Below are 11,956 nucleotides of genomic sequence, written 5' to 3'. Positions count from 1 at the left end.
TGTATTTTTCGTCCAAAGAAAATGAGAACTCCCTTAGGCAACATTGTTTGGAATTCCAAGATGCACCCTTGTGCACAATACGAGATCATTTAAACAAACTATGCCATGAATGTGGCCATTAGATTGATCATTTGGCTTGAAAGCCATGAATCTTCACGCATGATAGCTCATTTCCGAGAACACTTTTTTTAAAATAATAGACGTATTACAAGTTTATTATTTTTCCTGGTAATTTGGTCACATATAATGACACAATGCGAAGGTTTTCCAATTTTTTGATTTTTTTTTGAATTCTTTATGCCCGTTTCAAAATGCGGTCAAAACGGCGGGCTTGACCGTTCCTAGCTAGTGGTTGAATCTTGGAAAACTTTTGATATTTCTCTGATTAAATAGATACTTATGTACCCATAAATTATTTTTGGAAAAAATAAAGAGCAAACTATGAGGTAGCTGAAGTTCAAATTTGACCCGCTTCCTACTAAATCGGCGGGAATTTGTCTTTTTCACCAGAGATGGATCAAAACTTTTTACACCCTACCATTTTGTCAATTGTGCATTAAATATGGCCTACTATTTTAGAAAATTGATTTGGTTCAATTTTGCAATATATATATGGTAGGTCCTTCATAAAATAACTCATTTCGGGCACTCGGAAAATGGAAAATGGATTTGTTGTGCAGAGAAAATGAGAACTCCCTTAGGCAACATTGTTTGGAATTCCAAGATGCACCCTTGTGCACAATATGAGATCATTTGAACAAACTATGCATTGAATGTGGCCATAAGATTGATCATGTGGCTTGAAAGCCATGAATCTTCATGCATGATAGCTCATTTCTGAGAACACTTTTTTAAAATATTTGCCGTATTACAAGTTTATTATTTTTTCTAGAAACTTGGTCACATATAACGACACAATGTGAAGGTTTTTTTTGAATTTTTTTGAATTTTTTATGCCCGATTCAAAATGCGGTCAAAACGACGGGCATGACCGTTCCTAGCTAGTGGTTGAATCTTGGAAAACCTTTTGTGTTTGTCTGATTAAATAGATACTTATGTACCTAGAAATGATATTTGGAAAAAATAAAAAGCAAACTATGATGCAGCTGCGGTTCAAATTTTACCCGCTTCTAACTGAATCGGTGGAAATTTGTCTTTTTCACCAGAGGTGGATCGAATCTTTTGACACTCAACCATTTGGTCAATTGTGCATTAAATATGAACGAATATTTTAGAAAATTAATTTGGTCCAAATTTGTAACAAATATATGATAGGTCCTTCACAAAAGAACTCATTTTGGACACTCGAAAATTAAAAAATGATTTAAAAGAACTCATTTCACATAACTCTTAAAAAAATATTTGTCTTATTTCTATTTGTGATTATTCCTGAAAACTAAAGTCATATTTGCTGACACAATGACAAGATTTTTTTTTCAATTTTTCAGGTCATAATTAAATAGCTAACATGATTTAGCACCTTACTTTTTGTCAATTACGACCAATTTAAATGGTCAAAATATCACACCTTGTATACTGCGTTCTGATTGGTCTAGAGGCCTCTCACGCAGATCGTGGATAAATCACCGCCGGATGTTGCTGGATCCAACGGCCCACACGTCGCCGGTCTCACCCACGTCCCGCACTCCTCCTCTCGCACCCTTCTCTCCCACGCACTAACGCCCCTCTCTCCTCTCCCTCACTCTGATCTGATCTGAATCCACCGCCGCCCACCATCTCCCATCCCCACCACCGCCCATCGTCGCCCACCCCCACCGCTGCCCACCCCCACCATCGACGACCCTCACCATCGAGCCCACGCCCAGACCCATGCTGGACGTAGCAGGATTCACCCGCGAACCCCACCGGCGACCTCCTAATCTCCCCCAACCTCACCGTCGGGTGCCCCTTACCTCTCCGCCCAGATCGACTTGGTCCGCTCATCTCGTGGCCAGATCCAGCAGTAATCCCTCCTTCCCACCTCCCCGCCTCTGGATCGAGCAGGCGCCGCCGCCCCCACCCCCACTCCCTTCCTCTGGATCGAGCAGGCGCTCTCTACCGGCGGGCTTGGGGAGGCTGGCGTTCCCCATCGAGATTCGTCGTGGACGTCCTCCGGCGCCAACCCCGACCGGCTCCCATCGCTAGTGTTTCGGTCGGCGTGGCTCTGACGACTCAGGTGCGTCCATCTACTCCATTTCCTCCAAACAGCCATTGCTAACTTCCTCAGTTTGTTGTCTCTGCCTCCCAGATCCAGGATGCCATCCTCGCTCGAGCACCGGGACGCCATGGACGATGGCCTCTACCTCCCCTACCTCGGCGCCATGGAGCAACTCCGTCCGTCCGCGTTCTTCTTCTCAGGATTCCTACCCCCGGCCATGGGCCATGGAGAACGAGTAGATCCAACCGCAGGGCTCAAAGTTATGAATCCCTTTCTCCTCCCCTCGTCTTTTCTTCTTCCGCTCTCTGTCGGACCCCCTTCTCGTCGCTCTTTCGGACCAGGATGTCACCATGGGAGATGAAGGCATGATGTGTTGTGCTGCTGCTTGGAAGGGACGCCATGGACCTCCCTCCTCTGCTTCTTCTCTTCCCCTAACTCCATCAAGGTGATGGATTGGTACAGCGACCTACTCCCCTGCTTCCTATGTTAATTTGGTGCGCGGTGTGGATGTGATGTATTTTAGGCATGATTAAATACGTGTTTTGGCACAATTCCTTCTCAAGGTGCTGGTGTTTGTGGAGGTGATTTACCTTATTTTTTCACTCTGTGTATCAAGGTGTAGTTGTTGAGCATTGATAGGAGTTGTTCGGTGTACGTGTGTATCCTCTAGTAGTTTGTCTCATATATGATGTTGTCTGCCTGCCATGTTGCTGTCGTGTCTCACTATTGGATGGTCAAAACAAAGTTTTGTAATTTAGAAACTGCATGTATGTTGACACTATTGAGATGATGATCGCTTCACCTTGCATAGGTTTTGCTTGTGAGTGTGTGGAATTCATTTCATGCATGGTTCATCAGTGTATATGCCTCCCCTCCATCTGTTGGTTCTTTTTCTAGATCTCAACTGATGCGATTCATGGATGTTGTGAGTTCTCACCCGCCTAATCCTGAGGTCGTTGTACATGTTTTGCCTTGTTTTTTAGCTCTTCAAATCCGCTGGAAGGATCCCTTGCCTGAAGTGTATGCTTTCTTTAGAGGTAGCGGGTCAAACGTTCCGTGTGTATGTTTCAATTTGAATGTTGTAATGCATTTCAGTTACAGTGTATAGTACCTTTGTAATTCACTATAAACCTGAAGTTGACTAATGCTCTATCTGTGTTTCTAGTTTGCCAAATCTCACATAGATGGGTCTCCCTAGTTTCATGACTGCTATTTAGAACTAAGTGCTCCATAAGTGTTGCTGAAAATGAAAATGCAGCTAATTATAGCACAGTGAGAGTGCTCTCAAACGCCAGAAGGGTTGCTACTGCATTTACGCTCCTGGCAGTGTCCTGCATTGATTGATGGTGCAGCCATATACCCCTGCCAGTACCTGATTGTTCTCATTCATTATTGTGCAGCAGCGCATGCTTGTTCATACCCATTTTTTCAATTAATGCCAACATGTACATATTTACACATGAGAGATAGCTAGATTTTCCGACTAACGAGTGACAATGAAAATGTGGTAGTTTTAACCTAGAGGTTAATAAAACACTTTGATAGTTCTGCCCTGAGCATTTTTGTCAGTTTGCAGTTACTTGTGCTGAGATACTAGTCTCTTTCTCTGTCCAGAAAATGTGTTGTGTATTTCTTATCCAGAGTATAATATTCCATGGCCAGAGCAAGCAAGATGTTATTCCATGGCCAGAGCAAGCAAGATGTTATTTCTGGCCAAAATGTGATGTGTATGCTACGAGAGATATCCAGAAGGTCCCCTGCTCTGCTCTGCCTGCCTCGTTTACTTCCTCGCCACCGCAGTAGATGTTCTTTTTTCTTCCGTAATTTACCGTCAATGATCTATTGTAGCCTAATTTCTACGAACTAGTATGATTCATTCGCATATTTGGCCAGCTCCAGACTAGTTAGTGCTCTTCTTTGGTTTCCTTAGTTGCTTTATGCATAAGAATAAGCTGATAAGAACAGAACATTGATACTTTCATGCTATTAGTAAAATGATTTATTTTCTTTTTTCACCTTGTATGAATGAGTATCTCATTTTAACTAGCTGGAGAACGAAGCATTGTCATAGCTGAATTTGTGTTATCATTCTAACGAACTTGTTAGTTTTCTGAATGAAAATTTCATAATATATTGGCTCCAGATTTTGACCTTACCTTCCATTCCCTTCCCTGATGTGCAGGAGTAGCTGCACGGCTGCAACATCACCAACTCGACTCGGATGTAGGGAGAGGAGATGCCTAGCTGCGGGGAAGCTGCAACTCTAGGTTAAGGCCTCCCTCTGCATCTCCTTGTTTTGGTTTACTAGGCTTGGTCCCTGATTTGGTGCTGCTCCAAATTTGCTTACATGCTTGATTTCATTGTTTGCCAACTAAGTTGCTTGCTTGATGCCCCAAAATTCAGTAGAATTTTGTTTATCAATTGGTTTGGTTGGATTTCTCCCAAGTTAACTGAAGTTGTTACAAAATAGGTGGTTGTTGTCCAATTTGCTCAGTAGAATAAAAATTGATGACTGGCATGTGTTTTTTGCTATCTTTCATCTCACCTTATGTTGTCAAAGTTTATCTTCTCTTGTCAAGGTTTTCACTGTGGTAACTATTAATTTGGAAGATAAAGTTATGGCCAATTATATGCATATATCCACACAACAAATATACTATGTTGTATTATGCTTATGCTACTTGTATCACCAGTGTTTTCTAACTCTAGCACCTATGTCTTTCTTTACTGTCTTGCCTAACCCTGTATTGATATGTATGTTTGCTCAAAATTAAGTACAAGTTAGGTTGCCATGTTAAGGCTAACCTGAGAACATTTACTCTCTCTCTCTCTATGTATTTATTAAGCTCAGCTAACCTTATAGATGTTGTCCTTCTTTCATCTGTAGAACAATATCATGCATATGTTTATTTGGTTTGAACTTTGCATGTGTTTATTCAGTTTGAACTCTGCATGACATGAAGTAATTACTTTCTGTGTTTTTCTCAACTTGTTTTCGTTGTTACTTGATACTTACTTAGTTTGTAGTTAAAGTTGTGGGTTAATGATGGTGATTTTGTTCTACTTGAATGCATTGGTACCTCCCATATCTAGTGCATGGATGCAACGGTGGCAAGATGTAACACCCTGGATGTAATTTACCTAATATGTACTCCAACTCTTGCCGTTTCCGGCGCTAAGTTATTTTATTTCCTCGGGCTCGGGTTTTTGTCTCAGTGTGTTGTTGTCGTTGTCATTCATCTCATATCATGTCATCATGTGCATTGCATTTGCATACGTGTTCGTCTCATGCATCCGAGCATTTTCCCCGTTGTCCGTTTTGCATTCCGGCGCAACTATCTCCTCCGGTGGTCACTTCTACCTTCATTTCGTGTGTGGGGATTAAATATTTCCGGATTTGACCGAGACTTGCCAAGCGGCCTTGGTTTACTACCGGTAGACCGCCTGTCAAGTTTTGTACCATTTGGACTTCGTTTGATGCTTCAACGGTTAACAAAGGGACCGAGAAGGCCTCGTGTGTGTTGCAGCCAAACACCCTTCCATTTTGGCCCAAAACCCACCAAAACCCTCTCCATCATCTAGAGCGTTCGATCATGATCGCGTGGCCGAAAACCGCACCTCATTTGGACTCTCCTAGCTCCCTCTATGCCTATATATAGATCCTCTCCCGAAATTTTCGGGTCTTCTTCCCCAAACCCTAGATCCCCTTCCTCTCCGCGCGCCAGATAGCGTCCGGACGCGCCAGACACGTCCGCCGCTCTGCCCGGACCAATCGCCGTCCGCCACGTGTGCCAGCCGGCGCTCCACATCACCGCGAATCCCGCCGGCCCGCGGAGCCCGTCCCGGGCCCCCGAGGCCCGTCTCCCAAGCGCCGCTCGTCCCTGCCGCCAGGGCGCCCGCGCCACCCTCCGTACCCGACGTCGTCACCAGCTCCGCCGCGGGCCACCGCGCCGGCCGCCGCGTCCCTCGCCGGTGGCGACGCCCAACCTCGCCGCCGTTCCCTCCGGACCTCGCCGTGCCGCCCGGCCACCGCCGTTGCCACTCCGGCGAGCTCCGCCGACCTCCTCCACCGCCTCGGCTTCCTCCCCTTCCTCCGACGATGTTCAGAAAGTCCGGCGACCTCGAAACTCTGGCCGGCGAACCTCGAATTGCGCGCAGCTACAGTAACCCGATCCGGATCCAGATCTAATTCGGTTGACTTTTTCCCTCCTAACCCTAATTTTTCTTGCAACTTCATCATGCCGTAACTCCGCATCCGTAGCTCCGTTTTGCGCATGTAGCATATCAAAATGTTCGCCTCAGAGAGTACATCAGTTTATCTCATTGCATCATTTTCATTTGAGCTCATCTTGAGGCCCGAAATGCTGTTGGAAGAGAGCTATTTGAGATAATTGTCAGATCTGCTGCACCAAATAGCTATTTGTCATTTTTGCCATGATTAATGTGTGCATGATATGCTCCTGAGCCCTACATGCGTTTTGTTATATGCTTTTCCATCTTTACAGAGGTGCTATCCATGTATTTTTGTGACATATGTGGTGACTAGCACAAGCTTGCAAAGTAGTGCATTCGTTAAAGCTGATTTCAGGGATTGTTTCCTAGTGATCCGTGCCTCTTTTGAGGATGATCAGTAAGGATGATTTGTTAATATTGTCGTGCCCTATCCATCCATGTCCTTGTTTGCAATTATGGAGCAACCTAGCTTGAGTCAGTCGAGCTCTACTTTTGCTATTTCGTGAATCTGGGCAGATTGTCTACTTGTTAGCGATTTTGCCGAGGACGTTGTTGTTGATCCGTGCATGCTATGTTGTTGTTCTTGCCATTTCTAGCTTATATAATGTGTATTCTTGATGGGTGTATGCTTAGATTGTCATGCCTTGCTCTGTAGTGAGTGCATCGAGCTCGTAAACATGCCTACTCGTTAACAGATTTGCATGCTCCAGTTTTTCACTAAGTCTGAGATCTGATTATGTTTTTGCCACGTTGACATGCTTGCAATTGTATTTTTATGATCCCTTTTGGCTCAAGGTCACTAAGGTCACTACGGGTCATGCCTTGTTTTGCCATGTTAAGTTCCTGTAGCATATAGTTTTCATACTCCAAAGTGTGCTACCTGATCTGAAATTCCAGGCTTGTGTTAATTTCACTAAGTCTGAAACCTGTTTATCAATTGCACTTTTGCCATGCTTGTTTGAGCCTGTTAATGGATGAATTGTCCGTAGCTAAGTGTTCATCTTTTGTCAAGCATTATGTGTGGATCCCTACCATGTATTTTGTTGTCATGTTTTAGTACTGTACCATAATTATCTTGATGCATTTAGATGGCTACTTGCTGTTTATCGCAGACCGGTGCCATATTTGTTTTGCTTGCCATTTCCAAACCGTGCATCCGATTCCGGTGTTCTTTATATTGATTTCAACTAAAATCACCTCACCTTTCAAGTGGCACACTTGGATTTCCATGTTGACGCCAGGTTCAATCATTCCTTGTCAAATCTTGCATATGCATCACATATCGCATCCCGCATAGCATACCATGTTTGCATCATGTTGTTTGAGCTTTGCACGTGGTTGATTGTGTTCCTTTTGCTTGTTTGGGTAGAGCCGGGAGATGAGTTCGCTAACGAGGAGCCCGTTGAGTTTGCTTTCGAGGATGCAGTCAACTCTGACAACTTTGCAGGCAAGATGATCATACCCTCGAAATCACTTCTATATTTGCTTGCTAGATGCTCGCTCTTTTGCTATGCCTATGCTACGATGCCTACCACTTGCTTATCATGCCTCCCAAATTTCCATGTCAAACCTCTAACCCACCATGTCCTAGCAAACCATTGATTGGCTATGTTACCGCTTTGCTCAGCCCCTCTTATAGCGTTGCTAGTTGCACGTGAAGATTGGAGATCGTTCCTTGTTGGAACATTATTTTCTTGTTGGGATATCATTATATAATCTTGTTATCTTAATGCATATATATACTTGGTAAAGGGTGGAAGGCTCGGCCTATTTCCTAGTGTTTTGTTCCACTCTTGCCGCCCTAGTTTCCGTCATATCGGTGTTATGTTCCCGGATTTTACGTTCCTTACGCGGTTGGGTAATAATGGGAACCCCTTGACAAATCGCCTTGAATAAAACTCTTCCAGCAATGCCCAACCTTGGTTTTACCATTTGCCACCTAGCCTCTTTTTCCCTTGGGTTTCCGGAGCCCGAGGGTCATCTTATTTTAACCCCCCCGGGCCAGTGCTCCTTTGAGTGTTGGTCCACCTCGTCAGCCGCCGGTGGCCACCAGGGGCAACTCTAAGCTGGCCTACCGGAAGTTTGGACAATCTGAGTGTGCGCTGAGAACGAGATATGTGCAGCTCCTATCGGGATTTGTCGGCACATTCGGGCGGTGTTGCTGGATTTGTTTTAACTTGTCGAAGTTGTCTTGTAGAACCGGGATGCCGAGTCTGATCGGAATGTCTCGGGAGAAGGTATATCCTTCGTTGACCGTGAGGGCTTGTCATGGGCTATGTTGGGACTCCCCTGCAGGGATTTGAACTTTCGAAAGCCGTGCCCGCGGTTATGGGCAGATGGGAATTTGTTAATGTCCGGTTGTAGATAACTTGAACCTTAACTTAATTAAAATGAATCAACTGAGTGTGTTACCGTGGTGGTCTCTTCTTGGCGGAGTCCGGGAAGTGAACACGGTGTTGGAGTAATGTTTGTCGTAGGTTGTTCTATAGTTACTCGTTCGTGCTTTGCCTTCTCTTCTCGCTCTCTTTTGTGAACAGGTTAGCCACCATATATGCTAGTCGCTTGCTGCAGCTCCACATATTACCTTGCCTTACCTATAAGCTTAAATAGTCTTGATTGCGAGGGTGCGAGATTGCTGAGTCCCCGTGGCTCACAGATTACTTCCAAACCAGATGCAGGGCCCGATGACTCCATTCCAGATGATGCACTTGAGCTCAAGTGGGAGTTCGACGAAGACTCACGCCGTTACTATGTGTCTTTCCCCGATGATCAGTAGTGGTGCCCAGTTGGGGCGATCGGGACCATGTCGCTTGTTGGGGTTGATCTTTTATTTTGGTACCGTAGTCGGACCATGATTGTATTGGTTGATGTAATGCTATTTATGTACTTTGTGTGACGTGGCGTGTGTAAGCCAACTATGTACCTTTCCCCTTATTATGTAATTACATGGGATGTTTTGAAGATTACCTTACTTGCGACATTGCTTTCAATGCGGTTATGCCTCTAAGTCGTGCTTGGACACGTAGGAGATATAGCCGCATCGAGGGCATTACAAGTTGGTAATCAGAGCCTTCCCCGACCTTAGGAGCCCCATTGCTTGATCGAATTAGCGGACGAGTTGAGTCTAGAAAAATGTTTTGAGTCATTTAGGAATTGTATCGGAGAGTTTAGGAATTCTTTTTACTCCCCAGTCCCCTCATCGCTCTGGTAAGGCATTCTGACGTAGAGTCTTGACTCTTCTCTTCTCAAATTTCACTAAAAAAATTTAGGATCACGTGGGTATCTTGGAATCGTTTCGATGGATTTGTGACGGGAACATTGTTCTTGGTGCCTCCTTTCATTTAGGGGTTGTGGCAGTGTCCCGGGGAGTTGAGCTCTGAGGTGTTGTCATCACAATTTTATTGTTGTAGTTCTTGAATACCTGAGTTTAGTTCGCCGACATCGAAAATCTCTTTTATGCAGTTGTTGGTGAGATAACCTAGACGCCACCCAGTACTGGGGCGGGAGTTCGGGAGTATTGCCATAACTTGTATAATGGATGCTTTTCGAAGGTTGAGGTAGACGATTTCCGAAGTTTTTCTCGGTTATGCGTTGAAGGATGGATACAGCTGGATGTAGGATTTGCTAGATTTGGGTGAGATATTATGCTTCCCCTGTATCCCCAACAACTGATTGCATAACCGGAAAGGTTCCGGAGTTTCATAGGTGGGAATTCTTGTAGCTCTAGTTCTTCTTCCACGGATATTTGGTTTGAGATTGGGTGATCTTTACCGAGTATTCGTTCTTGCTTCGTACCTTGTTGATTTATTCCTCTACCTAAATTCTAAGTGGCTTCTCAATTTATGGATATGTGACCATTTCAATTGGAATGCATTCGTTCATTTTGTTCATATGTGAAGACTATATGTTGCAATTTCATCCCGTTGGATTCAGCTTCAATAGTTATCTATCAATGTGCTAATGGATGTCAACCTCTTCAGGATGGCTCCTCCAACGCGCACGACTCCGAATCCTGATCCGCCACCACCACCTCCTCCTCCGGAGGCATGGCAAGCTGTGATGGCTGCTACCAATGCAAACACGCAGTTGATCATGCAAATTCTTCAAGAGCGCAACCAAGCGAACCAAGGCAACCAAGGCAACAATCAGAATCACTTTGCTACACTCAACCAGTTCCTTGCTAACCAGCCAAAGACCTTCAGCAATTGTGTTGAGGCAACTGATGCTGACGATTGGCTCGTGGACTTGTGCAAGCATTTCGAGTGCAGTAACGTCAGGCCTGAGGACTTTGTCAAGTTCTCTTCCTTCCAACTCAAAGACCAAGCTGCAGAATGGTTCCAGTAGTACAAAGATTCCAAAGGAGGCCGTGTGATTACCTGGGATGAATTCTGTCAAGACTTCAAAGCTCATCATATTCCTCAGAGCGTGGTTGAAAGCAAGCGTGAGGAATTCCGCAACCTGAAGCAAGGCTCTATGTCTGTCTATGACTACAACAAGTTTTTTCAAAAGCTCACCCGTTTTGCTAAGCAGGACGTCCTCGACGAGAAGAGCATGATATACCAGTTCAGGGGTGGTCTTAGAGAAGAAATCCAGCTAGCTCTCGTCCTCTTTGAGCCCAGGAGGTACGATGAGTTTTACAACATGGCGTTGAAGCAAGAGGCTGCTCAACTGAAGTGTGATGCTTCCAAGAAGCGAGTCATAAACGCTACTCCTTCTTCCTCTACTCAAGTGGCTAAGTAGCAGAAATATTGGCTTCCTCCTCCTCCGTTTCGTCAGCCGTATCAACAGAAGAGCAAAGGTGGCAGTGGATCTTCCCACCCCCCCAACCCTGGCTTTTTGAACAAGACTTCGTCTCAAGCTCCAAGATCGAGTGCTCCGTATCAACGTCCACTTTTAGAGGTCACGTGCAACAAGTGCCAACAGAAGGGTCACTATGCCAACAAATGCTTCAATCAGAGGCGTCTCCCTCCTCCTCCTCCTATGAGATCGGCAAGTACAGCTGTGGTCAAGCACAACCCCAAGCACGCCAAGGTCAACTTGATGAATGCAACTCAGGCAAAGGACTCGTCATATGTCATCATGGGTAACCTTCCTGTTAACGATGTTCCTGCAAAAAGTACTTTTTGACACTGGTGCATCGCATTGTTTCATCTCGAGACTTTTTGCATCTAAGCATGAGTTGTCTTCTCAAGTTTTGCATAAACCGTTAGCAGTTGTCTCACCGGGTAAATGTTTGCTCGCTAACCACGAGGTCCCGGATATTTCTATCATGATGGGTGATTTTAAGTTTCTGGCTTCTCCAATGGTCCTTGGTAACTCGGATATTGATCTTATTCTTGGAATGGATTGGCTTTCTAAGCACAAGGCTCAGCTTGATTGTGCAGAAAGGCAGATTCAATTGACTCATTCGTCTGAGGATGTAATTGTCTTTGCCGCTCGGGATAATACAATCCGTCTGTTTTTCTCTCAATGAGAAGGGTGAACTGGATGCCATCTCGCAAATTCCAGTCATTTGCGAATGTCAAGACGTCTTTCCAGAAGAGCTTCCAGGAATGCCTCTGCACC

General features: G+C 44.8%; 1 long non-coding RNA gene across 1 annotated transcript; it reads left to right on the top strand.

The window, feature by feature from the left end:
* Positions 1-1,785: 1,785 nt before the first annotated feature.
* LOC125548358 lies at positions 1,786-2,966 on the top strand. The gene is made up of 2 exons (XR_007301030.1): positions 1,786-2,176; positions 2,249-2,966. It is a non-coding gene; the product is annotated as an uncharacterized LOC125548358 (long non-coding RNA).
* Positions 2,967-11,956: the final 8,990 nt, after the last annotated feature.

This window comes from Triticum urartu, chromosome 3 (assembly GCF_003073215.2).
Source record: "Triticum urartu cultivar G1812 chromosome 3, Tu2.1, whole genome shotgun sequence".
Taxonomy (NCBI): Eukaryota; Viridiplantae; Streptophyta; class Magnoliopsida; order Poales; family Poaceae; genus Triticum; species Triticum urartu.
The sequence above is the reverse complement of the archived record's forward strand: the minus strand, read 5'-3'. Positions and strand labels throughout refer to the sequence as shown.